Below are 25986 nucleotides of genomic sequence, written 5' to 3'. Positions count from 1 at the left end.
AATACTGCATGTTTTCTTTTATATGTGTACTGTAGACAAAGTTGTGTGTAGGAGTGTGTGTGTGTGTGTGTCTGTGCATGTGTCTGTATGTCTGTGTGTCTGTATGTGTCTGTGTGTCTGTGTGTCTGGGGGGGGATCCTGAATTGGGAGGACTATATCTTAGGGGAAGGGAAAAGACAAAAGAAAATAGTGGAACACATCAGACAAGAAAGCAGAAGGGGAGAGGTAGGAGACCAACAGGAGGCGGCAGAGGAAGTCGGGTGGGTCTTAGAAGAGGAAGATGGATAACACACCAAGTTAAATGAAATATTTATATGAAAATGTCACAATGAGACCCATTATTTTGTTTGTGAATGACAGAAAATATAAATTGCTTTTACCAAATAAGAAACCACTGAAAATCAGCTTCAGTCTTTATACTTTATACTTTATAGTCTCTGTGAATTATATCATTTACTAATGAAAACAAATATATATTCACAATATATATATTCACAAAAGCACAATGCTAGACACTAAACTCATGGATCCTTTTCAACATGGTGGTGATTTCGGACTTTTAACTGAGTAAAAATCAAATCAGTGGACGGATGGAATTTCTGTCACATCTGTGAATATCATGCTGAATTTTAAAACCCTGAAAATTGCAACGGACACAACCCTACCACAGCAGCAGACGTGCCACCCTCATCAGGTTGTTATGGCAACTGCGCTACTTGGGCTGAGAAGAGGGATCGGATGTTTGTGTCAGAGAGAGATTTTGTTGCAGGCTGCCATTAGAAATACTAAAAGATATTTGAGCATAAATCTCAGAACATGAAGAGGCCCCCAAGAGAATCCCCTTCCTCATTAAACATGTCTATCAGTGTTATCACTGTTTGGGTCTTACTTAGGAAGCCATATTGTTGAAGTATCATAGGTGTAACTTCCCTGCCATTTCTAGGAGATACAATCTGCCAAGAAAGGGACCCAATCAATTGCCCTACACAGCTGGGACATCTATGAACCACAACAATGACCAACATAACAAGATACCCCAGAGGCTCCATAGCAGTGGGGACCAACAACTGTCTAATCATCTAATAGGGCCAGCTGCCCAGGGCACTGAGTTTCTGGAGTTTAGAGAAGCTACTGAGGCCACTTCACTAGGTCAACATAACTCCTAATTGCATTCTTAAACTTGTTCTTATACCACAGGGAAGTATAATTCACACCTTGGGTCAAAAAAGCTCTTCTTTGCAGTAGAGTCCATTACAGAAAGAAAAAACAACAACAAAACAAACAAACAAACAAAACCTGGCCAAAATGCAGAGATCAACTACTCCTCATTGGATACCAGTGGATACATTTACAACAGAACTCCTACACCTAAAGTTCAGGGGCAGAAGACTGTAAGAGGACGAAGAAGTCTGCTGACTTCTCAATGTCCCTTAAGGCTCAGAAAGGTCCTTTAAAAACATTAAGTCACTGAGTCTCCAGTTTGAAGCCCTGCTGTACACACACACACACACACACACACACACACACACACACACACACACACCATAATTATGGTTGTTTCTACTTACTCATGATGACTCTAAAGTGTCTATTTCTCACTTCTACCCAAGTATCCCTAATGGCTTTATGTAATACTACCTAATCTTAGGGTTAGTCCCTCTCATTTGCTCTTCAAATAATTCACAAAATTTATTAAATGAAGTGTCCCAACTCATGAAGGATCACCAATGTAGCTCTGAGCTTCGCTGATCCTATAGGAATCAGCTCCATGTGTCACATGTTTCACACATGCATGTGTTACATAATGTCTGAATCATACTAAACATGTTGAGTTCGTCGGGCATTTTTTAATGATGAAAACTCTCCGAGTCCCCTCTTGGGGTCTGTTGAAGTGTGCAGCTCATTAGTCAATAGCTATATTACCACACAATAGCACAGCAGACCCTACTGCTCCTACAGAACTGTCAGTGACCACCGTTCCCAACGCCTGCTGTCCCCAGCCTGTGGTAACCACCATTCTACTCTCAGCTTCTCTTAGAGTCCTCCCTCATAAGTAAGGTCACATAATACTTGCCTGAGTGTGGCTTATTTCATTTTACATAATAATCTCTAGTTCCACCCATATTGCCACAAATGATAGAATTTCGTTCTTTTTTAACAGCTAAATAATAGCCCATATAAATATATACAGTGACTCTATGTTTAGAAATAGATCCACCTATCATCTACAAAGAGACTAATCAATAACTTTTAGGATTGTCAGCAGAACCTGTTATAAGAGACTAACCAATTGCTAGGCTTTCTATATCATTTCATTTCTATAAATGATATTATAAAACTCTTGGCTTAAATACACTTAAATAAACTCTTAACTATATAAAACTCTTGACTGATTGCCTTCTAAAGTCATCCTTAAAATTGTTTTGAAACTGCCAATTACAAATTAGTTCAAAATATCTATATAAAAATCTTATGAAACAGTGTGATGACTACATTGGCTGACTATACCAAGTGTGCCCTTCCTAATGAAGCACACAGCACTGAGGAGAACAGGCTATGCACCCACATGAGAAAGGATGGGGCCCCAGCACTTACTGTGTGAAACGGGGGGAAGAAACAATCTTCTCTGCAGTGCCTTCCAGAGATGACAGTATCTTGTAATCTCTGTAATAATGACAACTGCTGATGTCTAGTAAGCACTTGCCCTGACATGACAGTCATTGTACTCCGTGCTTTTCAGGTAGCGTACACAGATACTCTGAAAAGCACACTATCTTCAAAGATTCAAAGATTCTATGAAAGCAGAGGCTCAAGTGGGACAAAGACCCTAACAAACAAAAAGTTCTCTAGAATTAATCAGCAAATTTCTATGAGATCTACTCACAAAGTGTGTGTGTGTGTGTGTGTGTGTGTGTGTGTGTGTGTGTGTGTGTGTGTGTGTGTGTGTGTAAAGAGATCCCTAAAGATTAGATATATACAGCTGCCAAGAAAAACAAAAGCCAGAGCCCATCTAAACAACCCGGCACAGAGAATGGTTCCTTTTGATAAGCAGGATCCCAACGCTGGCAGCTAGGAATGACCTCACTGTGAATGAGGAGCTAGAGAATATTCTAGGGACTCCGACATATCTGCAAATCTCAAGGACCTGGCAATCAGGATGCAACACTTTTCATCCTGCTACAGTTGGGGACACACGTGGTTCTATGAACACATCCCCTACAAGGGCAGAGACCTCATTTTTAAAGCTATGATCAGCTCTGTACAGTTCTGGAACATAATGAATACTTCATAAATCTTCAATGACCAACCTTAGTAACCAATGCTTCCTGGACCATATCCACTCTACTAGCCTGTAAAACAGACGTTCCTGAAGTGTGGTCTGGAGACCTCTAGTGGTTGTCTGCAGTTCACTGAAGGGAAAAGGTCACTGTCTAGAGCAGCAAAATCAAGATGCACCGACAGAGAAATACCTCAGGAAGTCTTCAAGTGTTTCTGAAATCTGCATTTGAAGATAAAAATACCCTTGGTTCATTCAAATATGATCCATAGGAGGAAAGCAATTGCTTCCTGATGGGCAACTTTATTGTAATTTTTAAACCTTTTAAATTTTAAATGAAAGGTGGATGCCTAATTCAATTTTAAATTTTCTAATCAAAGATGAATGCCTAACTCCATACGAAAAGCTCTTGCCAAGAAGTGTAAAGACCAGAGTTTGGCTCCCCAGGACCTACATTATGTGAAGTGTGTAGCAGCTCCCTGTAATTCCAGCACTTGAAATAAGGCATTCCTAGAGTGACCTGGCTAGCTCGTGATCTAAACTAGCAATATTGGCTAGCTCTGGGTTCAACTGAGAGATCCTGCCTCCATGAATAATGGGGAACAATGAAGGAAAACACCCGGTAGCAGCATTGGGCCTCCATATTCAAATCAATTCATGTGCACCATGTGTGTCACACAGGCAAACACAAATATACAACAGGTGTGCACACTCCATAAACATATATTTGTGAGAAAGAAAAAGAGAAAAAGTTCTGTGTGTAGCATTTTAAAGCATACTACTATTTGAGAGATCATGAAGGAACAGAATACACAATTCTAGAAAGTTAAAAAGAAATGCTAGACAGTTGTGGTGCACTCCTTTAATCCCAGCACTCAGGAGGCAGAGACCAGCCTGGTCTATAGAACAAGTTCTAATATAGCCAGAGCTACACAGAGAAACCCTTCTTGAAAAAAAAGAAAAAAGAAAAAAAAAACACAAAACAACTAACATTCTTCTATAAATCCAAGGCACAAAAGAGAGAAAGAGACCTCCCTTCTCTTTAAATTCACATCATCTTCTCAAAGAGAGTCAACCCTCAAGATCACCTGCAGGTCATCTGGAATCTCAGAGAGATTTCATACCTTGCTTGACAGGTTGGTGACCATGCTGGAGGAGAACTGCTGTTTAAAATGGTAACGGGAGTGTGGTGCATCAGAAACACTCTTCTTTCCCAGTAAGGAATAGAAGAAGCCAGTTGGGGACTCTTGGAGCCACTGTCTGTCTTGATCATTCCAGACCCCAACATCTTCCAAGTTGGGAAGAGAACTATGCACAGTAGAGAAAGTAAAAGTAGATATAGTTTTCTATGAACAAGATCAATACTAGGAATGCTTTGATAGTCAGCTTGACAAGTTTTAGAACCGCCATGTACTCAAATCTCTGAGCGTGTACATAAGGAATCATCTAAACTAGGCTAACTGGGGCAGAAAGACACACCCTAAATGTAAACTATACCCCATGGACAAGGGTCCCAGAGTAAAAAGGAGGCAGCTTCTTTGGGGGTTAGAACTGTCTACATCACCAAATGAATGCTTTCCTTCTAATTCAGTTATAGCCAGGCTACTGGGAGGTCATGATTTGAAATTGAGTGGGAACTTAGACCTGAAGCATGCACCCTAGTATTACTGCTCCATATGCAGCCCCTCCTTTCCAAATTTTTACACAAATTTCCCCAACAGGACAAATGCCTTCCTGACACTGGCTGCATGTTATAAATGATAAGGATAATTACAGACCACTTAGAAAGAGGAAAGCAGCATTTTGGCTCACCCTTCTGTTTTAACTTAACTATATATAATGGCCATAGCACTACTTCCTGGCCCTTTTTTGAAGTGGCTGGCACATGTATAAGTGTGTATAACATACTTAAGTGTATAACACATACAACACTTATTTAACAGGCCTTGAGAGACAAGGCATAATGGAGAACATGTAAAAATACTACACAGAGTTACTAAGCATCCATACCGTAACAACAGAGCAAACGCCTTGGCAGTATGTTGTCTATGATTTACGAACACCTTGCAAGAGGGGCATTCCATAACTGGAAGCCCTCAGCACTGGCTTTAAGCCCAGGTAGGCACGGGAAAACAACTTCCATCCATGCTCTTTCAAATGGTTCCCCATATTTCACCTTCTCATTTCTCACCCACCCAGCCACTTGGAGAGATGAAGTGAGATGAGAGAAGGGAAGCTGAAAGAGAGGAAACTTCAACAAAGGAGGTGCAGCACACAGCTTTCTCAAATTTCATGTTCTTGCATTCCTGGGGAAGTTAAACAGACAGCCAAATGTCTTAAATTCTTACAAGTGTAAGAACTAAAATTCACAGGGACGAGCACTAGACATGAGAAAGGTGTGTGGTGTCCTAGTCACAGGTCCTCAGAAACACCACAGCCTCACTGGCTAGGTCTTTGTCTCACGGAACTCTGTCCCGTACCAATGGTGAAACTTTGGAATATTAGTTATGTGTTATGTGTTTGATAAGAAAACAAGCAAAGTGGTGTTACTCGGCAGCAACTATATTTGACTGGATTTACCCAGCCCCTAGAAATGTCTCAAGACAGCAGAACAGAACCTTAAACTGTAGACAGAGTCAAGAAAATACACAGAAAGCAATGAACCAATCTAACAGCCCTACCTTTAAAGATTTATTTTTGAAATTATGTTTATGCATTCTTGCATGGATATGTGTACGGTGGGTTCACAAGTACAGGTGCACATGGTGCCCAGAGGTTAGAATCCTCCACACCTGGAGTTACAGGTGGTTGTAAGGTGCCCAACATGGGTGCTCAGGTCCTCCGGAAGAGCAATATGTACTCTTAACTGCTGAGCCATCACTCCATGCCCCAATATTACAATTCTTTTTAGTATTATGGCCTCAGTGTTAAGTAGGAAAGAGTTCAAGAAAATGCTAGAGATATACTCACTTACATATTCAAGCTACAGACCTGCATGGAAGATAGCTATGAAATCAAAACTACTTCTTTCTCATGTGTAGTTATCCCGGTCGGGTTTTAAGCTTCTAATGCTTGACACCTAAGTACACTTGGAATGCTCTCTTGAGAAATTCTATGGAAAAACAAGAGCTTCTGAGGAACAAGAAATTTCAAGTAGACTGGCCAATGGATGGCTGCAGAGAATTCGTAAGATGTGCATCGGAAGAGGGTTTGTGTGGTTGTAAACTATACATAGTTAAGTAGAAAGAAAAAAATGAAATTTCCTTTAAAGTACTTCAATAAAGAGAAAACACTGGCAGTTACTGAATAGTGGACGTGGGTCTATAGGAGCCTGTGTTTCCCTTCACCTTGTCCAAGTTTGAAGTGTTCAATAATTAAAGCATTTTAAAATATCCTTCTACCTAGTCATAGTCCTAAAAGGCTCCACTGAGGAGTGGGTGAAAGGTCCCTGCCAGGTTTAACAACTAAAAACAAAAACTATGAAACTGGCATTTTTAGATCTATACTTTATACACAGGTGATCAGAATTTCATGTAGTTTTAAAAAAACTGGTTGAAGACCATTCGTTACATTTTATATCAAGTGATCTGTAATGCTTTCTTCCAAAGCAACGAAATACTTATATCCTAAAGATGCATAAAAGCACGTGCATCTTTAATTAAGGAAAGAGATGCCTTTCCCTGTCATCGCTTTAACTCACGGTATTTGCTTTCTATCCAAGACCTTTTAAAACTCCCTTTCACTGGAGAAAGCTACATGGTGATAACTCAGCTGGACAGAACCCTGCAAATACTGCACAGCACAGGTGGGAAATCTTCCTAGCCAAAGGGACGAGCAGGAGAGATGCACATTCATACGGCACGCAGGAGCCTCACTCCAGCTACCTCTTGCTAAGCTCTTTTTCTTTTTTTTTTTTTCCTTCCAAAATACGTCATTTAACTGTCTGTCAAAATAACTCTTGCCTAGTCTATCTGATCACACTCCAGAGCTGCAGCCTCTCCTGATTCCCTCCTCAGTGGCAAGCTGCTCGGGAGAGCACCTAGTGAATAGCATCCGCCCCTCTGCTCCTTCCTCTCTTCCTGCCAGGGCGCACCGCTGTCCATGAGGAGGAGTAATTAATGGGCTCATTGTGTATGAAAGCAGCATCCCACCACTTGGCTGTCTGGTCTGAACGGAGCCGATCAGCGCTTCATTCACGTTCAGTGTCTGGGATGTGGTAAAGCTGTTCTTCCTTTTGGATTTTTCCCTCACCACTCAGAAACCAGTGCACTGGAGCGATGTATTAACAGAAGCACTCGGGAAAGAAAGGAAATGCTTAACCTCTGCAGACAGGAGACTGAAGGACGGAAAGTTGATAAGGGAAAAGCCAAGGGAAGCAGAAGGTGTTAAAGAATACCCACGCTTCTGGAACACACAACAGTGTTAGAGCAGCGTGATCTGGAGACGCTGGAGACTCTAAATTACAGGTGAGCAGAACTTTTCCAGAGGCTGAAACATCTGCAAGAACAATCAGGATTTCTCACTGCTGAGATAATCAATGAATTTTTAATAAGTTCTGAGCTCTGTGGTCAGATCAATGGCTGTTATCTGATAAAGACAAATTTTACCCTTTGATTTCCATAATCCTGTCCGAATGGAGTCTTCACCTTGCTGCTACCTGTGCTAACTAATGCCACGGGATTACCGTGCCTGAGATGCTGCAAAAAATAAGACACATGGGTGAAAGAGATCACCACAGCAAAGTCGACGAGGCATTTCCAGTGAGAGTTTACCCTTCCTCGCTGAGCTTCGACCAACTCCTGCGAGGTAAGACTCAATTTTATGACACTGATTCATAGCATGACTACTGAGATGATACCTGTTATTTCAGTGAGGGAGCCGGTGATTTGAATTTCATGTGGTTCTGCCATAAGCCTTATGCAGACTTAAACCTTCTGAGGTAAACCCCTGTTTCTACTTAGGCTGCATGTTGGACGGCTCTGCAACAACATGGCTTGCAAATCCCGTCTATTTTTCACTGAATTTATCTTCATTGTTTTTAGAATTATAATTTTATTTTGTAGTTTGAAAGCAATCTGCATGAGAAGCGTCCAGAATGCTGCCTAAGAGGCACCCACAGAAGTCTTTACCAAGCTTGCCAGAGAACTGGGGGAAAGAAAGAATTCATCAGCCTGGTTAGCAACATTTCTGTCAATGTTTTTAAAAGGCTCAATGCCTGACTTTAATCCTTAGCAAAACAAACCCCTAAACTGTGATGTCATTCTCATCCACACCGAGGAAAACACCTCTAGTGAACACTGCCAGGGCGGGGTGAATTTACCCCAAAGACAGCAGGGATGGTTCTGTAGCAGAGCAAACGGAACATTTAAGAACAGAACGAAATGAAGTCTGGTGCACTTAAACCTCCAAAGTTCTCATCAAAAGCTGATGGCCTGAACTTCAAAATGCAAGGCCATGAGAGAATTTTAAAGGGTGAGTGCCTTGTAGAAACGCCCTAGCACTCACTCCAGAAGGAGATTTCTGAAGAGACTCTGTGTAGAAACTACAGACAGGAACTGTCAGCCCTCCTCCACCTGATGATACTTTAATGCCCTCCCTACAACTTCACTAGAATGAAGTCATTGTCATAAGTTCAACTGAGAAGTTAGGGTCAAAAACCTTAGCAAAAGCCCTAAAACAAAGCCATATTTCTATTAGCCTGGGAGGGTGGGGATAAGAAAAACAACCAAAGTGCACCACACCTAACTAAAGAAATTGGCTAATCCAAGAAAAACCATCCAAAGTGATTGTTCTCAACACAGATGTGAGCACTGGGGAGACAGCTCCTCAGTAGACAGACTTCTCTCCTGGCCTACGCAGGGCGTGAGCTCCATCCCCAGGACAATGTGATAGGAAGAAGGGAAGTTGTTTCTATCCCATTGAATGATTTCTGTCTTCAGCTGTTAATTCAGAAGGTGAGACCCACCACTCCTCCTTTACTCTTTTCAAGACACTGCACAGACAACCTTAAATGGCACGTCCTTTGCATATGAAGCCACTATGCACTCTCACTTGTCGCTTTCCAGTATCAGAGGAAAGCACTCATTTCAACACAGGCAGTGACTTGACTGACAACTACACCAGTGTGTTTCAGGAGGGGAAAGACTATAAGTTCCAAAGTTTCATTTACGTAACAGCTAAACTAAAGTGCTGGCTTATTGCCTCCCCCGCTAATATATGAGACTTACTTGAGTCACTAAAGGTTGTTTTCACCTCTTCATACCATGCTTTACAGATTGACATGTTTTTTAAAAATGCATATAAAGAAAATATGTCACATAGTATTCAATAAAATATAATGATTCAATAAAAGCAATCATAATTAAACAATTCAAACAACTCAAGGAAAGGGGGATTTACAACACTGTGCTTGTTTTACTTCTAATAACTGGAATGGAAGGGGATGTAAAACAATGTTCCTGATATTTACTCACTGTTCTGCGGAAGATTCCTGTCCCACTTCTTGGGGACTTTGCTTCCTTCCATAGCTTACCCTCCAATGACAATGGATGGGCAGACAGACACCAAATGCAAACTTCCAAGTTACTCTCTGAAGCATTAGACCCAGTGAACTTCCTCTCCCATCTATAACAATCCATTCAGAAAGCTAGTCAGCCTAGTGACAGCTTCCAACGCTGTAGTAACTTACCACAGTCTACAGTTACTGATACACTAAAACGCTGTGAGCTTCAGCACCTCACAGGTACTAATGGGTGAGCTTTTTACTAATTTCATTTTACTGTGTACTTATTTGGTTTTTTGGTTTTTTTGGTTTTTGTTTTTTTAAGACAATGTTTCTCTGTGTAGCCATGGCTGTCCTGGATCATCTTGGTTTGTAGGCCAGGCTGGTCTCGAACTCCAAGATCTGTCTTTCTCTGGAAATGCTCCACCATACCCAGCAAGTTTAGTTTTTAAAGTGTGTGTGTGTGTGTGTGTGTGTGTGTGTGTGTGTGTGTGTGTGTGTGTGTGTAAGAGAGAGGTGGGGTGGAGTAGCCACACCATATGTGGCGGTCAGAGCAAACTCTGTGTAGTGGGCTATCTCCTACCTTTATGTGGGATTGAACTAGGGTTTCCAGGCTACCTACATGGCAAATGCTTTTGCACACTGAACCACCCTGGCAGCAACCATGTAAGGGGTTTCAAAGTGAGTACAATTGATGAGATTTTGAATCTTGGAGAATAATCAATAACTGATAATTGTTTCTGTGATTCAACATGATATGGGGTAAATATTTTGGCTATCATATCCTTACTAGTGACATCCATTATCATATATCTTAGATTCTGACCATTTACACCATCCAAACACTATTAGCATCCCTATTTAAACTACAAGAAAAATAGGTACATGAATCAAAGTAAAGCTTTTCCACTAAGTGTCTCTGATATCATACCTGGCTTTAAAATAAGGTCATTTTACTAAAATGACAAGCAACACGTTTTATTGTTATATTTGTATGTTAATTTGAATATATGTAAAATTCACTTTAATGTATCAGTGTTTATCATATCAAGAAACCTTACTTTAAGTATGTATCTGCTTATGTACATTTGTGTATCTTTTAAGTCTTTAATTTTTTGAAGGAGTTTTAAGACAGTATAAAGGTGGATGCCATGCTCTGCGTAAGTCACTGGGATTTCAGTGGGATTTGGGCAGGACTGGGCCTTGAGGCTCGTTTTCTTTAGGAAGTAACTGACGTAAATAAGGACGGAATCGTCATGGACAGTCCCCTCTCCCCATCTTGTCCCTGCTGGGAGAAAATGGTCTTTGGTCTGTGACATCACAAACTGTGACTGGGTAACTGGCTGATAGCACACATGATTATACCCTTTCAGGGGCGCTAGATGCAGAAGAGACACAACACACTCATTTCAAGTCAGACCACTGAGACACCAGAGACCTGTGATAGGAGCTGACTTAGGGAAAGGAAAATCCTCTCACAGCACCTGTCACTTTGCAGCATCAACTATGAAGGATTAAAGGACCACTTCACAGTTTACCTTATTAATAATGTGAGACATCATGGGGGCGTAAGCATCCTGTTACCTAATGTCACGGATGAGGATAAAATAAAAGAGAAGGCATTTCCACTAAGCACCGGGCATTAGGAGTCAGAAAAGACTCAGGTGCAAGACTACCCCAGTCCAACTGGAGACATCAATGCTGCTCAAAACCCTCGGGAAAGGCTCTCTGTATACTCCAAATGGGAAGGACAGTGCCTCTCAACATGCAAGTCTCAAGTACATATTCTGAAGTGATCCCAGGGTAATTAGTATGGTAGCATGTCAGCAAGAAGGGATCTGTTAACACAAGAAATACTTGTTCTATAAGCTCCTTCAACATGAACTCGCAAAGAAACAAAAAACAACTCTGGAATTATATATGTCAGAACTCAACAAAGGAAATAAAGACAAGAGCTCACACACACATGTGCTCACATGGACAATCTCCTCTCTTTTTATTGCCACTCTTTGTAACTACAGTTAGCTTCCAAGGACAATGCAGACCAGAAAACTCTTCCACTAACACAGATGTAGTCCCTTTAGACTAATAGCAATCAAAGTCCTGGTGGTCTGTGACAGCCTCCTAGTTCAGACCATAAACAAGTACTCAATACAAAGCAATAACATCCCCACACATGACTGCAAGGCAAGCTCACTACTTATGGTTACCTTTTGCTTGAGATGACAGAATGTGAGAGTCAGTAAGAGCATGTAACTGCTCCTATGTACTGATTAATTACTGTATTGTTGAGCAGTTGTTGGACAATCCTGACAGCCCCTATTTTTCACATAACATGAAATAGAAGTCAAATAATTCAAGAATGCAGATCAATCAGAAAATGCTTTGACAGTTGTCATGCAATGTCATGCTGGTGGCATCGTCAGAAAACTTGAGCCTTCCTATTTACTGCTGTAGAAATGGAGCATCAAATTCTGAGCTCTTTGAACAGCAAAGCAAAAGACAATGTCCAGTTCACTTACTCCAGTGAAAACCTTGAACTTTCTGGAAGAATAATGCAGAAAAGCTGGCTGGAACTCAGTTAAAGTCTTAACTGTATCAAGGCACTCTAACAATCATCTCTTACAGATTGTCACAAGGACAAACTTCTAGGTATAGTAATTTGGGAGGAACTTGTAATATCTACAGAAAAGCCATTTGTGCCTAAAACCTTCCTTAGCACATTGATACTGCTTCTCCTATAACAGTTTGCCAAGGATCACTGAAAATGTACATATGTCTTGTCTATGAAACTCTGCGTTACTCAGGGGTGAGGGCCGGGAGAATAATAATCACATTCATTGTCTATTTTCAAGTATGTTCAGAACTAGTTAATCAGTGGGTGTGTTCAATGAAAATATATTCTGGTACATTCTCGAGAACAGTCTCAAATAGGCAGAAAGCCAGTGATCCCTCTCCTGGCCTCCTAGGGCACTAGGTATACATATCATGTACAAACACACATGTACACAAAACACTCACATACATAAAAAGAAATGAAATAAAATACAGAAACAGTGAAATTGGCCATCAGATAGTGACAGCAGAGACAATGACACCCTCAAAATCTTGCATTTATGTTCTTCTTTGCTTTAATCCTTAGACTTTGCTCGAGTTTTGTGGGGTTTGTAGATGCTTAGCCCAGTGAGTGACACTATTAGGAGGTGTATCCTGGTTAGAGAAGGTGTGGCCTTGCTGGAGGGAGGAAGTGCGTCACTGTGGGGTTGGCTTTGAGACCCTCCTCCTAACTGCCTGAAAACTAGTCTTCTTTTTACCTTCGGAACATGATGTAGAACTCTCAGCTCCTCCAGCGCCATGCCTGCCTGGATGTTGCCATGCTTCCTGCCTTGATGATAATGGGCTGAACTTCAGAACCAGTAAGCCAGCCCCAATTAAATGTTGTCCTTTAAAAGAGTGGCCTTGGCAGCAAACCACTGAACTGAGAATAGGACCCCCGTTGAAGGAATCAGAGAAAGAACTGGAAGAGCTTGAAGGGGCTCAAGACCCCATATGTACAACAATGCCAAGCAACCAGAGCTTCCAGGGAGTAAGCCACTACTTAAAGACTATACATGGACTGACCCTGGACTCTGACCTCATAGGTAGCAATGAATATCCTAGTAAGAGCACCAGTGGAAGGGGAAGCACTGGGTCCTGCTAAGACTGAACCCCCAGTGAACTAGACAGTTGGGGGAGGCTGGCAATAGGGGGGTGGGGAGGGAACACCCATAAGGAAGGGGAGGGAGGGGGATGTTTGCCCGGAAACCGGGAAAGGGAATAACACTCGAAATGTATATAAGAAATATTCAAGTTAATAAAAAAAAAAAAAAAAAAAGCAAAAATCAAAAACTTTAGGGATAAAAGAAAAGAAAAAAAAAAAAAAAAAAAAGTGGCCTTGGTCATGGTGTCTCTTTACAGCAATGGAAATCCTAACTAAGACAAGTACCTAAGTCAAATCTTTCTGAGTTTGTGGGTCACAGCATCACCAGAACCTCAGGATTTCCCATCAGTTAAGCCTATGCCAACAGTGGTGATTTCTGTGTAAGTAGGGCAGTGGCAAAAGCCTGTGCTGTGACGGAACTGAAGGCAAGCGTAAGCTGGCATTGCTTCAGAACTCACCCCTGGGAGCTGGAGTAGAGTTAGCTGCAGTGAAGAAATGATTAGACACATGGTCCTCACCAAGTCTGTAGTTTCATGTCTGGGTACCCAGCTCAAGATTTGGAGAATTGTCATACTATATTTTAGCAGTTACATTCCTTCAAGAAAGATCTTAGATGAAAACATAGATGTGGAAAGCATACAAATCTAGTTCTCTCAGAGAGAAAGGCTACAGCCCTGCTTTCACCATCTCTCCCCTGTTCCTCCTGGACAGCTCCTAAAGTGTGTACATCGTAGTTGTTCTGCCGTCTAGAGGACTCACAAAGGTACTCTACATTTTATGTTTCTGTTGTCCAAACAGATACTGCCAAGGACTAAGCCACAATTCCTCATATGAATCAATAGTATTTTCTATCCTAAGAGGATCCAAGCTGCAAACCAGCATTGCCTAGACGTACAGAATGCCACATGGTTATTCTGTTGCCTCAACAATGATCAAGCAACCAAAACCTAGGATTCAAATAGATTACGAGTTTATTTTAGACAACTATAATTTGCGTTGGGTTAAATATGCCGGAAGTAAATAAAATTAACAAAGTCTCAGTAAACTGTATCATGTGTAATCAGGAAACCAAGCGTGGAAATGAAGCAGTGAGATTTCACCATAAAATGTTTCAGAATGCAATGTGAGAAATCAAGAGAATGGCTGGAGATTCCAGTAAGCGGGACCCTTTCATTGGAAATTCTGATGAGCAGGACCCTTTCATCATTTGCCCATCACTGTAATATCCTTAGCTGATTCCAGGCCTAACTTACCTGACTATCAAAGAAAGACAGAACCTGAGTACGCAAACCTGAGCTTCAGTGTAACTAAATACTGTACCACATTATAGTTGATTAAATTAACTTTAAAAGAGGGGACTAGGTAGTTCCAATACACGGAAAGCAAGTCAGCCAGGGTTATATAGTGAGTGAGTGCTAGCCTATGCACAGCACCCTGCATTCAATCCCCAGTACCTGCTGCTAGCCCATCAGTCAGGCATGGTGACCCACACTTGGAACCCCAGCACTAGGAATATACAAATGGAAGAATATGAAGTTCATGGTTACCCTTGGCTGTAAAGCCCAAGCTCCTGGGCTACATGAAATATTGTCAAAAAAGGGCAGATATCAGATATCCTATGGGAAAGAAATTTTTGATTATTATATTTGACCTATTGGCTGTATGACAGTTTATTCATTTCTGTTCAGCAGCCTTCTCCGGGACTACTCCATTCACTAAGGAGTTGTCATAATTGTTATAAAACGAATCTTATTTCAAAACTAGTTTCTCTGGCTGATGAGATGATTCAATCAGTAAAGTGCTTGCTGTAAAAGACTTAATTCAATCCCTACACCCACATTAAAAAAAAAGCTGGTACCCACTTGTAAGCCACCGAGGAGGCCTCAGGGGACAATCCCTGGGACTTACTGGCTGGACAGCCCAGCTTAATCTGTGAGCTCCAGGCATTCAGAGACCTGTCTCAAAGTAAAGCAGACCACATCCAACTGACAACACCCACATGCATGCATGCATGCATGCATATTGTACATGCACACTAATGTGCACCTTAACATGTACATGAACCACAAAAACACAGTTTCTAAGGGAACCAATTGCCTCCATTTTCCAAAAGATTTATTTTAATAAATGATCCTGCGATTCTACTGTATTTTATTTTAAACTATTCCAGACAGACAGCCAATACCTGTGCAGTTATTACAAAGCTTTCTCTGTCATGTTGCCCTCTTTGGGCATCCTATGTTTTTGTGGGGCAGCTGTAAATAGACATGGGAAGAAAAGCTCCAGTGGCCTTTACTCTGTAAGGTATTCTAAAAACACATATGAATTCCCTGTAACTTTATACTCATAAACGTTTTTAAGAATCAGACTGACCTGTTATAGCCATAAATATACAACCGTCTTCACTGCCAACAAATACAAGTACCAAGAAAAAGAGAATTTTTTAAACAAACTCATCTTTTCAGTCTTAGATTGCCAACTGACTTTTGAGTCAAATGCCCTAGGTAATGCAATCATGGGTTACTCTCTTTTCTGTGTTCTCCCCTCCCACTTCTGAGCAAGACTCTTGTGTTATAATCTACTATGAACAGGGGTAAAATAAACAATATTACAGGATCTCTTGAGAAGAAAACCAACTCCCAACAGCCATTTCTTATACAGAAAAGACATGCCTAGCCCAGTCAAAGCAATGAGGAAAAGTGTCTGCTGAACGCGCAGCCTTACCGGATATCTGTATCACCCCCTTCAGGTCCAGAGAACATCACAGAAGAGAGGGCAGAGAGAATGTACTGGAAGAAGGGAGAGAATGTCCCTTACAGAACACTGTCTTTCAGAAATGACATGGCTGTTGCCTCTACAAACTCATGGCACCCCATTGCATTGATCTTGATCCATCAAAGCCTTATCATGGACAGGGGAGGTTCTCAAGGGACCTCGGTGCTGGTGTTGTAGCCTAGTGGGTAGAGGGGCAGCTTAGCTCTGGGCTTCATCTCCAGCATCACCTAGACACACTTGGAATTCCAGATGCTCCACAGGCTTAGAAGCTGGAGGATCAGGACATGCAGCTCATGCTAGATCTTAGTCAGGTACAGGTCCGTTCTGTGTATATTAGACCTTGTGTCAAAACAACAAACGAAAAGTTAGATCCATCTCTGAATGCTTATAGGTAGTTGATGGGAGCTAGTGGGGACGGGGTTCATGAGGCTGCACTCTTCCCTGAGGATCTATGAGTAGTTAGTGACTGCTGAGTGAGGGAAAAACATCTTAGTGATACAGCAGCTTGTAAAGTATCCATGTTCCTGTAAATAACCCTTCACCCTTGCTCCTCTTAGCAATCCTAATTAAACCCATTATGCTCTCTCTCTCTCTCTCTCTCTCTCTCTCTCTCTCTCTCTCACACACACACACACACACACACACACACACACACACACACACACACACACACAGGGAAAAGAAGGAAAGAATGAAGGAAATGAAGGTATGAGGAAAACTATTTGGAAAAAATAATCAGTGAGAGGAGAGGGGACAGGAGAGGACAGTACAGTGGTGAATATGATCAAAATACATGTATATGTATATAGGAAAACGCCAATGAAATCCATTATTGTAATCAATATGTATTCAATACCTAAATTCATAGTTACGACAGTATCAACCGGTTATGATATGATTAATACTCTGTGCAGAAAAAGGTAACTATGGTCTCGAGCAGGTTCTCAGGAGAATAGAGTGGATAGTACCCATCTTCCCCTCTCGACATTCAGAAAACCCACTACTTTGCTTGTTAGAAAGAACCTGAACAACACAGCTCCAACTCAAGGAAACACAAAAGCTCAACTACTGACACGAGACCAGGATTTCCTCCAGAAGCCGCTCTGCTGCCTTCCCGCAAGGTGACCATTTCATGAATCACTGCCTCTGAAAGCCCATGTGATCAACACTTGAGAAATGTGAAGATGAAACAGAGTGAAGCAAATCCTCCAGCTCCTCCCTTAGACACCGCGCGTCACAGCGCACTCTAACGTGCACGTCCTGTTCCGTTAGGTCAGCAGGCTTAGCTTTCTCATCTTAGCTCATCTTAGCTCGGGGACCTCAAGGACCACAGCTGGCACACTCTCTCCTTTGGGACATTCTGAAAGCACGGCATGCTTACGTGTCTTCTCACAGGGCTCTAGATCTATGTCTGGGAAACCGAAATGTGAAAGTCTTCGACAAAATCTACAAGTAAAGAGTGCTCCATCCTCTTTTTTTTTTTTTAAACCTTTGATAAGCTGCTTAAGAAGAGAAGTCTTTGATTTGCAATATTTCTATCCTAGTGGTTGGAAAATTCTATAATGGATGTGTAGCATAATTTTCTTTTTCTGTTTTTTTAATTGGATATTTTTTTTATCTACATTTCAAATGTTATCCCCTTTCCCAGTTACCTGTCCATAAACTCCCTATCCCATCCCCCCTCCCCTTCTTCTATAAGGGTGTTCCCCTCCTCCACCACCGCCCCTTCCCCCCCCCAACATTCCCCTACACTAGGGGTCCAGCCTTGGCTTCTCCTCCCATTAGTGCCCAACAAGGCCATCCTCTGCTACATATGCAGCTGGAGCCATGGGTCTGTCCATGTAAACTGCATTCCATCCTTGAACATACTCATGTTTCCAGCAATGGGATCTTGATGTAACTTAGTCCTCCCTGTAATGCATCCAACCTCATATTAGAATGGACGAGTTCAAAATTCACTCTTCCTATTTAAAACTATAAAGAGGCACAGTGAAGGCCGGCCATTGTGAATGACTGCCATAACTCATGTACCAGCAGTATTTCCTGAGCGAGCTTCTTCTGAGCATGGGCATTTCCTGAGCAAGCTTCCTCTGAGCATGCTCCTGTCTAGACTGAGACAAATCTAACATAAGCATAGGACTCAGGGTGGGCTCCTTTAAAAAGCAAGAGAAAAACATTTTAAAAGCAGAAAGTAAACCTACATTGGACAAATTGGTTCCTAATTGGTCTGAGAAAGATGGAATTCTGAAAAACAAAAAACCATAATTATACCAACAATACCAATAATTGAAAGGCCAAGGCAAAAGAATAACTTCACATTCAAATCTAGCCTAGACTGCATAGTGAATTCCAGACCAGCCTGGGCTACAAGGTAAACTGTTTCAGAAAATAAAACAAAACTAAATGATTATATGCACATGTACATATATAAATACATATGCTTAAAACATTTCATAGATCACCACAGAGGACAAAATCATACAAGACTCAATTCCTAAACCCCAGTGCAAAAGAAAACATTGAAAGTCAAATGGGTGTCGGCTGCTGTGATTTAAAAACTGTACAGTCTGTGCAGCTACCAAAAAGAAAGTCTTCTCGGAGCATCGTGTCTTCCATGAGTACCTCCATGGCCCTGGGTTACACTGCAACCTACTTGAGCTTCAGTTCTCTAATCTAAACAAAGTGAACGCTTTGCCCAAAAAGTGGCTGAGACTGTGCATGGATGAGCACTCCAGGGAAGACTGTGCATGGATGAGCACTCCAGGGAAGACTGTGCATGGATGAGCACTCCAGGGAAGACTGTGCATGGATGAACACTCCAGCGAGGACTGTGCATGGATGAGCACTCCAGGGAAGACTGTGCATGGATGAGCACTCCAGGGAAGACTGTGCATGGATGAACACTCCAGGGAAGACTGCATAGATGAGCACTCCAGGGAAGACTGTGCATGGATGAGCACTCCAGGGAAGACTGTGCATGTACGAGCACTCCAGGGAAGACTGTGCATGGACGAGCACTCCAGGGAAGACTGTGCATGGATGAGCACTCCAGGGAAGACTGTGCATGGACGAGCACTCCAGGGAAGACTGTGCATGGACGAGCACTCCAGGGAAGACTGTGCATGGATGAGCACTCCAGGGAAGACTGTGCATGGATGAGCACTCCAGGGAAGACTGTGCATGGACGAACACTCCAGGGAAGACACTCCAGGGAAGACTGTGCATGGATGAGCACTCCAGGGAAGACTGTGCATGGATGAACACTCCAGGGAAGACTGCATGGATGAGCACTCCAGGGAAGACTGTGCATGGACGAGCACTCCAGGAAGACTGTGCATGGATGAGCACTCCAGGGAAGACTGTGCATGGACGAACACTCCAGGGAAGACTGTGCATGGATGAGCACTCCAGGGAAGACTGAGCATGGATGAGCACTCCAGGGAAGACTGTGCATGGACGAACACTCCAGGGAAGACTGGACGAACTCTCAGGGAAGACTGTGCATGGATGAACACTCCAGGGAAGACTGTGCATGGACGAGCACTCCAGGGAAGACTGTGCATGGACGAGCACTCCAGGGAAGACTGCATGGATGAGCACTCCAGGGAAGACTGTGCATGGATGAGCACTCCAGGGAAGAGGCATCAATGGCTCGAAATGCACAGAGCAGCCTGACACCCTCAGAGATCTCAGAGGACACAGGCAGGAAGAGACAGGCACTCAATGCTCAAGAGAAAAACAACTTCCACACTTGCACATCTTCTCTCTGGCAATTTCTTCTACCTACTTAACAGAAGAGCAGGGAGATTCAAGAGGCCTAAGATGGTGTCCAAAGAATCCATTCAGAACAATAGCTTCTCTAGCCATGGAGTCGCCATGCAATGATGCTGCCTAACTGTCTATTCGAAGGAAATTTCAAAACAAAACTCAACTCACTTTTCCACTGTGACCTCAAAGATCACAAGAAAAACAAGCATAAGGACAAAACTGGAAATTAAGACTTCCTAACCGCATCAATGCGCTTTTCAAAATGATACACAGTAAACTAGTGTGGCTCGCAGCGACCGAGGGAGCCAAGACAAGTACACGCAATCCCATGTTCAGCTAAAGATGCCTTCAAGCCACGGCAGTAACAAATTCTTATTTAGAAGCTACAGTGTTTGGCTGACAGGCACACACACTCCCACACAGACTGGATTTCATATTGTTCTGTTAACAGCATACCTTCCACGATCATTCTATTGAGAATGTTAACTTGACAAGCCTCAACTGACACGGCCTGGTCTCCCCATCCTTCACTTACATAAGGATGCTGTGACGTGGCTCCACATACCGACACTCCAGATATATCAACTATCACGTGACCACCTCGGGCTGCGGGGACACACACTGAATGTTTAACATACATGAAGAAGTCCTAGAAGGACCCTGAGAGCACACAAAGCACATATGAACACAGGAAACTTCGTACGTCACAATAGGCAGTCAGAAACCTATAGGCTAGAGAGGTTGATATCCCAGCAGTTAGGAGCACAGGCCGCTCTTCCAGAGAACCCAGGTTCCATTCCTAGCACACATGCAGGTATACGACCATCTGTAACTCCAGTTTCAGGGAATCGGATGCCCTCTGCTGGCCTCCATGGACACTAGGCACAATGTGGTACACAGCTAAAAATGATATCACAAAAACCCCAATCAAAAGGACTCCAACAACCCAGAATTCAGAAACTTTGAAAGTAAGTTACTTCCTCATCCTAAAAAGGAACCAGGTGCTCCCAAGACTCAGGAGGCAGAGGCAGGAGGCTCTCCGTGAAGTTAAGACCAACTTTGCCTACAGAGAAAGTTCAAAGACAGCCAGGACTGTATAGAGGGACCCTGTCTCAGAAACGCCAAGAGGAGGGGAAAAGGGAAATCAAGCCGGAAGCTACCGTGGCCCCCTAGAGTTGCACACTGAGCTTGGGTGCAATTACACAATCACCACTTTGTCAGGCCTTCACAGCAACGCCTCTTAATCATCTCTCAAAATGCCAGGGGGAGATAATTGAGTATGAAAGCTAAGAAGCAGTGTGAAAAACAGTAAGAAAAGTGGCATCTTATCAATTTTCCTAAAAAATAGAAAGCAGACAAATTTCTCTTGACTTTTGGCATGCATGGCTTATAACACATAATTATCTTTTTGCTTGAGTTAATAATTATCAGCAGTCAAGGGCAACTCATTTTCTGTTGGAGTTCCTGAATGCTTCTGTCATAATAATCTAAGTCAAGGCTGAAATAAATCCACATTTCCCAGATTTTTTCAGTTTAAATAAAACAAGTAGCAAGAATGTTTTGGGGCTGGTGAGATGGTTTGGGGCTTACATAAAGAACATAATCTATAAAAATTTGCAATGAAATGGGACAGTATGAATAATCTTGCATAATAAATTAATCACACAAAACTCCAAATCACTATGCTATGATGAGAATGGTAGAATACTACACACGCCAGGTCGATGAGACAGTCAGGCACCTGGGCTTTCTAGGCCTGCTGCTGTTCATAGAATTGTAGCAACTTTGGTTTAGAAAGCAAGACTCCTCAGAGATATCTGATTCCCCGGGTATTTCTTAAGTTCCTAGTATTGAACATTTCCTGGGAACTCAGAATGCCCAGCCTTTCTTTTCTTAAATATTCTTCAGTGTTTTCAAATGCTACTTACTATTATAAGATGAGCCATTTCCTCACCCCCTGTGGTGGCCTTTTTAAGGGGAATAAGAACAGTGCAGTGTTGAGAATAAGATTGGTTCCCATAGGTTCCATATATTTGGTACTTAGTCCCCAGTTGATTTGATAAGCTGTCAGGGAAGGATTAGGAGGTATGGCCTTATTGGAAGAGGTGTATCATAGGAATGGACTTTGAAGTTTCGAAAGCCTATGCCAATCCCTCTCCCCCTCCCCTCCCACCTCTCCACCTCTTCTCTCTCCCTCTCCCTCCTTGCTGCATGAGGATATAATGCTCTTGGCTACTTCTCCAGCACCATGCCTGCCTGTATGCTGCCATGGTCCTCACCATAATGACCAAGCCGCAGTGAAATGCTTTCTTTGTAAGAGTTTCCTTGGTCATGGTGTCTCTTCACAGCAAGAGAACAGTGACTGAGATAAGCAGGTATCATAGCCAAGCAGAAAGGAGGCAAGCATGGTTGAAAATATGCTACGTGCTGTTAGCATGCTACATCCAGACTCGATGAGGCTAAGTAGACACCTACCAATCTGAAGAGTATCTGGAATATAAGTCAAACCCAAAAACGACTTGTTAATTTCCTCTTAGTAGAAATAAATAACCTAAAGTAGCAAGCGATCTAAAGAAACTGACGCTCAGGTGGAAAATGAACTGCGACTGTACAGTCACCACTGTGATGCTATGATCTGCTCAGGGAGTGGGTCAAGAAAGAAGCACAATTGCCAAAAATGGCGATGGTGAAAGCAACGGCTGTCCTAGAACAAAGTTTACCAACAAACCAAGTATTTTGGTGACTTTGATTTACCAGGGCACAATCTATTGAAGGGAATAGATCAAAGGGGTGAAGCTGGGTACTTTAGAATATAATGATAAAATATAAGAGTTTAAGGCACTTTGTTACCAAGGTTGAAGGCCTGAGTTTAATCCTGGAGCTCAGGGGCTGGAGAGCACTGGCTACTCTTCCAAGGACCTGAGTTCAAACACATGGTCCCAGCAACCACATGGTGGCTCACAATCATATGTAATGGAATTTGATTCTCTCTTCGGGCATGCAGGTGTACATGCAGATAGAGCACTCATATACATTAAAATAAATAAATAAATCCTGGGGCTCAGGTGGTGTAAGGAGAAAACTGACTCCAACTTGTTCTCTGGCTCATGGTATACATATCCCATCAGCATATAAATAGATGTCACAAGAACATTTGAGACTTTAGGTTTGAGACATTGATCAGAGGTTAAGAGCTGCTCTAGCAGAGGACCTGGGTTCTGTTCCCAGCACCTACATGCTCACAACCATCTATAACTTCAGCTCCAGAGCACCTGACGCCCTCTTCTGGATTCTGCAGGCACTGCATGCATATGGTGAACATACATACATACACACAGGCAAAACACCAATACGCATAAAGTAAAAATAAATAAGTCTTTTTAAAGTCTATATTCCAGACTTTAATGTAACAGTAGCAGTGTTGGGCAAAACAGACAGCATTTGTGGAAATAAATGAAGATACAACTAAAAACGGGTTCCAAACAAACCTCTCTGCTGAGTCTATCAGACTATCGGTGACATTAGGAACATGATGCAAACAGACCCAACTGGTGCAACCGAGGGTGACACAAAAACTCAAGAGGATAAGCGAAGGACAGGTCATTCAGATTAGGTCTCAACTCATGGTGTTGAAGGTACTGAGTCTGCTAAAAAACAAAAACATACAAACTTTACTCAGCCCCAACCCTCTGGTGTAAAGGCTCAAACGCTCAAACCTCCTAATCTTCCAAGGAAGATTACTTTTAAAAAAAAGGGGGGGGCTAGGAAAAGCAAAACAAAGCAAAAGGTAAACTAACCCTAAGCAAGGACAGAAGTGAAATCTCTAGACTGGCTATTTGGTAAAACAGCTGCTGGGTGACTTAAGATGATTAAGGCACACATAGATCCACAAAGATCCACACACAGCATGGGAGAATAAAAGAGGACAGACTTTGGTAGAGGAGCAAAAGAGAAAATAGTTTAATTAAAAATTAAATACCCAAAAAGCACTAAATAAAGCTGGAAAGGCCCATAATGGTAACTCACAAGGAGGAACAGAGAACTAATGTAGGAAACATTGAGAGCAGAAGTCCAAAGGGATGCATTAAAGAAACTCACAGACGTCTACAGGATCCCTAAGCAAACAGGAGCCAAAAGGTCACCAATACAAAGAAGAGAAAAGGAAATGAGGCTCCCAAACCAAGTCTGCTAAACACAGTTTCAGAGCAAGAAAGTGAGAGCTGACTGTGATGGAGCCAAGGGTGCAGCAGCTGACTGTGATGGAGCCAAGGGTGCAGCAGCTGACTGTGATGGAGCCAAGGGTGCAGCAGCTGACTGTGATGGAGCCAAGGGTGCAGCAGCTGACTGTGATGGAGCCAAGGGTGCAGCAGCTGACTGTGATGGAGCCAAGGGTGCAGCAGCTGACTGTGATGGAGCCAAGGGTGCAGCAGCTGACTGTGATGGAGCCAAGGGTGCAGCAGCTGACTGTGATGGAGCCAAGGGTGCAGCAGCTGACTGTGATGGAGGCAAGGGTGCAGCAGCTGACTGTGATGGAGCCAAGGGTGCAGCAGCTGACTGTGATGGAGCCAAGGGTGCAGCAGCTGACTGTGATGGAGCCAAGGGTGCAGCAGCTGACTGTGATGGAGCCAAGGGTGCAGCAGCTGACTGTGATGGACCCAAGGGTGCGGCAGCTGACTGTGATGGGGTCAAGGATGCATTGGACTAGCATCACAGCAGCAGAAAGCAAACCACTCTGGGGACCGGTAGTTTTGCAAACAAGTTCTAAGCCATCAGCTGCTCTTTTTAATAAGTCACCTGGCTGCTCTGATTTGACCTACTTCTATATTCTATTATATTAATATAATGTAAGAAATATTATTTTGTCATTGGGCTAATTTTTTAAGTTAAAAAGAAATCTAGTTCTATTTTTTGTTTTGGTTTGCTGATGACACCGAGTGGGGAAATCAAGTATCATTAAAACTAGAACTGCCCACCAAAGTAACTTTCCACATTAGCACAGAGGACGATATGCAAGAGCTCCTAATGAAAGTACACACGTAGATAACTCTATGACCAAGCATCTAATCACGCCATTTTCATATTTTCACTAAAGAGTAAACAGAACTGATACACTCCTAATTTTTTCTTTCACATTCATCTTCAGCCTTATCCAGCTACTGTGCTCACAGAGTCAGCACACAGGAACTCTGGTAATCGTGGCATCTTAAAGGGACAGACTGTGCAAATTCTTGAAACATGGCTGAGGATTGGAAGAACACTGTTTAGAAACAGAAACTAGTGGCCTGTTTATCCGGTTCCAAATCTTAGAGAGAGTGGACAGCTGCAAACTCCCATCCCGCCAGAGCAAGCATGATTTAAACATACATCTCCCCATGTATGAACAAACCATACATCTCCCCATGTATGAACAAACAATACATCTCCCCATGTCTTCCAGAAATCAAGATGTAGATGCTTCCAGTCGTGCTAGAGACTCAAGGCAAGCAATACCTATTTCCACAAGCTATGAGTTCTACAAAGCAGTCTTTCAGAGGAAGACTTGTACAATTTAAAAATGGAGACTATATATGAACAATTTAAAGAATAATTCTTTTATTATTATTAAATTTATTATCAAACAATTATTAAATCAAGGTAGGCATCATCCAGGCAGAGTACCACCATCACAAGAGGGACCAGGGCTACACACCTGCTGTATGCCTCTCTGTAACCATTACCTCTCTTCTCCCTCCGAAATAATACAGTTAAATTTTTCTTGTGTCTAAGATAGTTTCACTATGTAGCCTAGACTAGCCCTGCACTGGTAGCCCTCCTACCTGAGCCTCCCAGGCACTGGATGACAGGTGAACACAAGCACACGTGGGCCCCATGTTTCAGCAGAACTACACTGCAGTCTCCTACAGGTATGTGATGTTTCTTTTGCTCCACATGATGTCTGAGAGACTCACTAATATCTCTGTACAT

General features: G+C 42.5%; 2 protein-coding genes across 2 annotated transcripts in view; one reads left to right on the top strand and one right to left on the bottom strand.

Moving 5' to 3' along the window:
• Aven (apoptosis and caspase activation inhibitor) overlaps positions 1-25986 on the bottom strand; it is a 126028-nt gene that overhangs the window by 81015 nt on the left and 19027 nt on the right. The gene's annotated exons all lie outside the window — the stretch shown is intronic.
• Chrm5 (cholinergic receptor muscarinic 5) overlaps positions 7479-25986 on the top strand; it is a 51806-nt gene continuing 33298 nt past the window's right edge. Inside the window, exon 1 of the mRNA XM_032903888.1 lies at positions 7479-8083. The gene's annotated coding sequence lies outside the window, so the exon portion shown is untranslated. The remainder of the gene's footprint in view (positions 8084-25986) is intronic.

This window comes from Rattus rattus, chromosome 5 (assembly GCF_011064425.1).
Source record: "Rattus rattus isolate New Zealand chromosome 5, Rrattus_CSIRO_v1, whole genome shotgun sequence".
NCBI classification, from domain to species: domain Eukaryota; kingdom Metazoa; phylum Chordata; class Mammalia; order Rodentia; family Muridae; genus Rattus; species Rattus rattus.
This window is presented reverse-complemented; position numbering and strand designations above follow the sequence as displayed.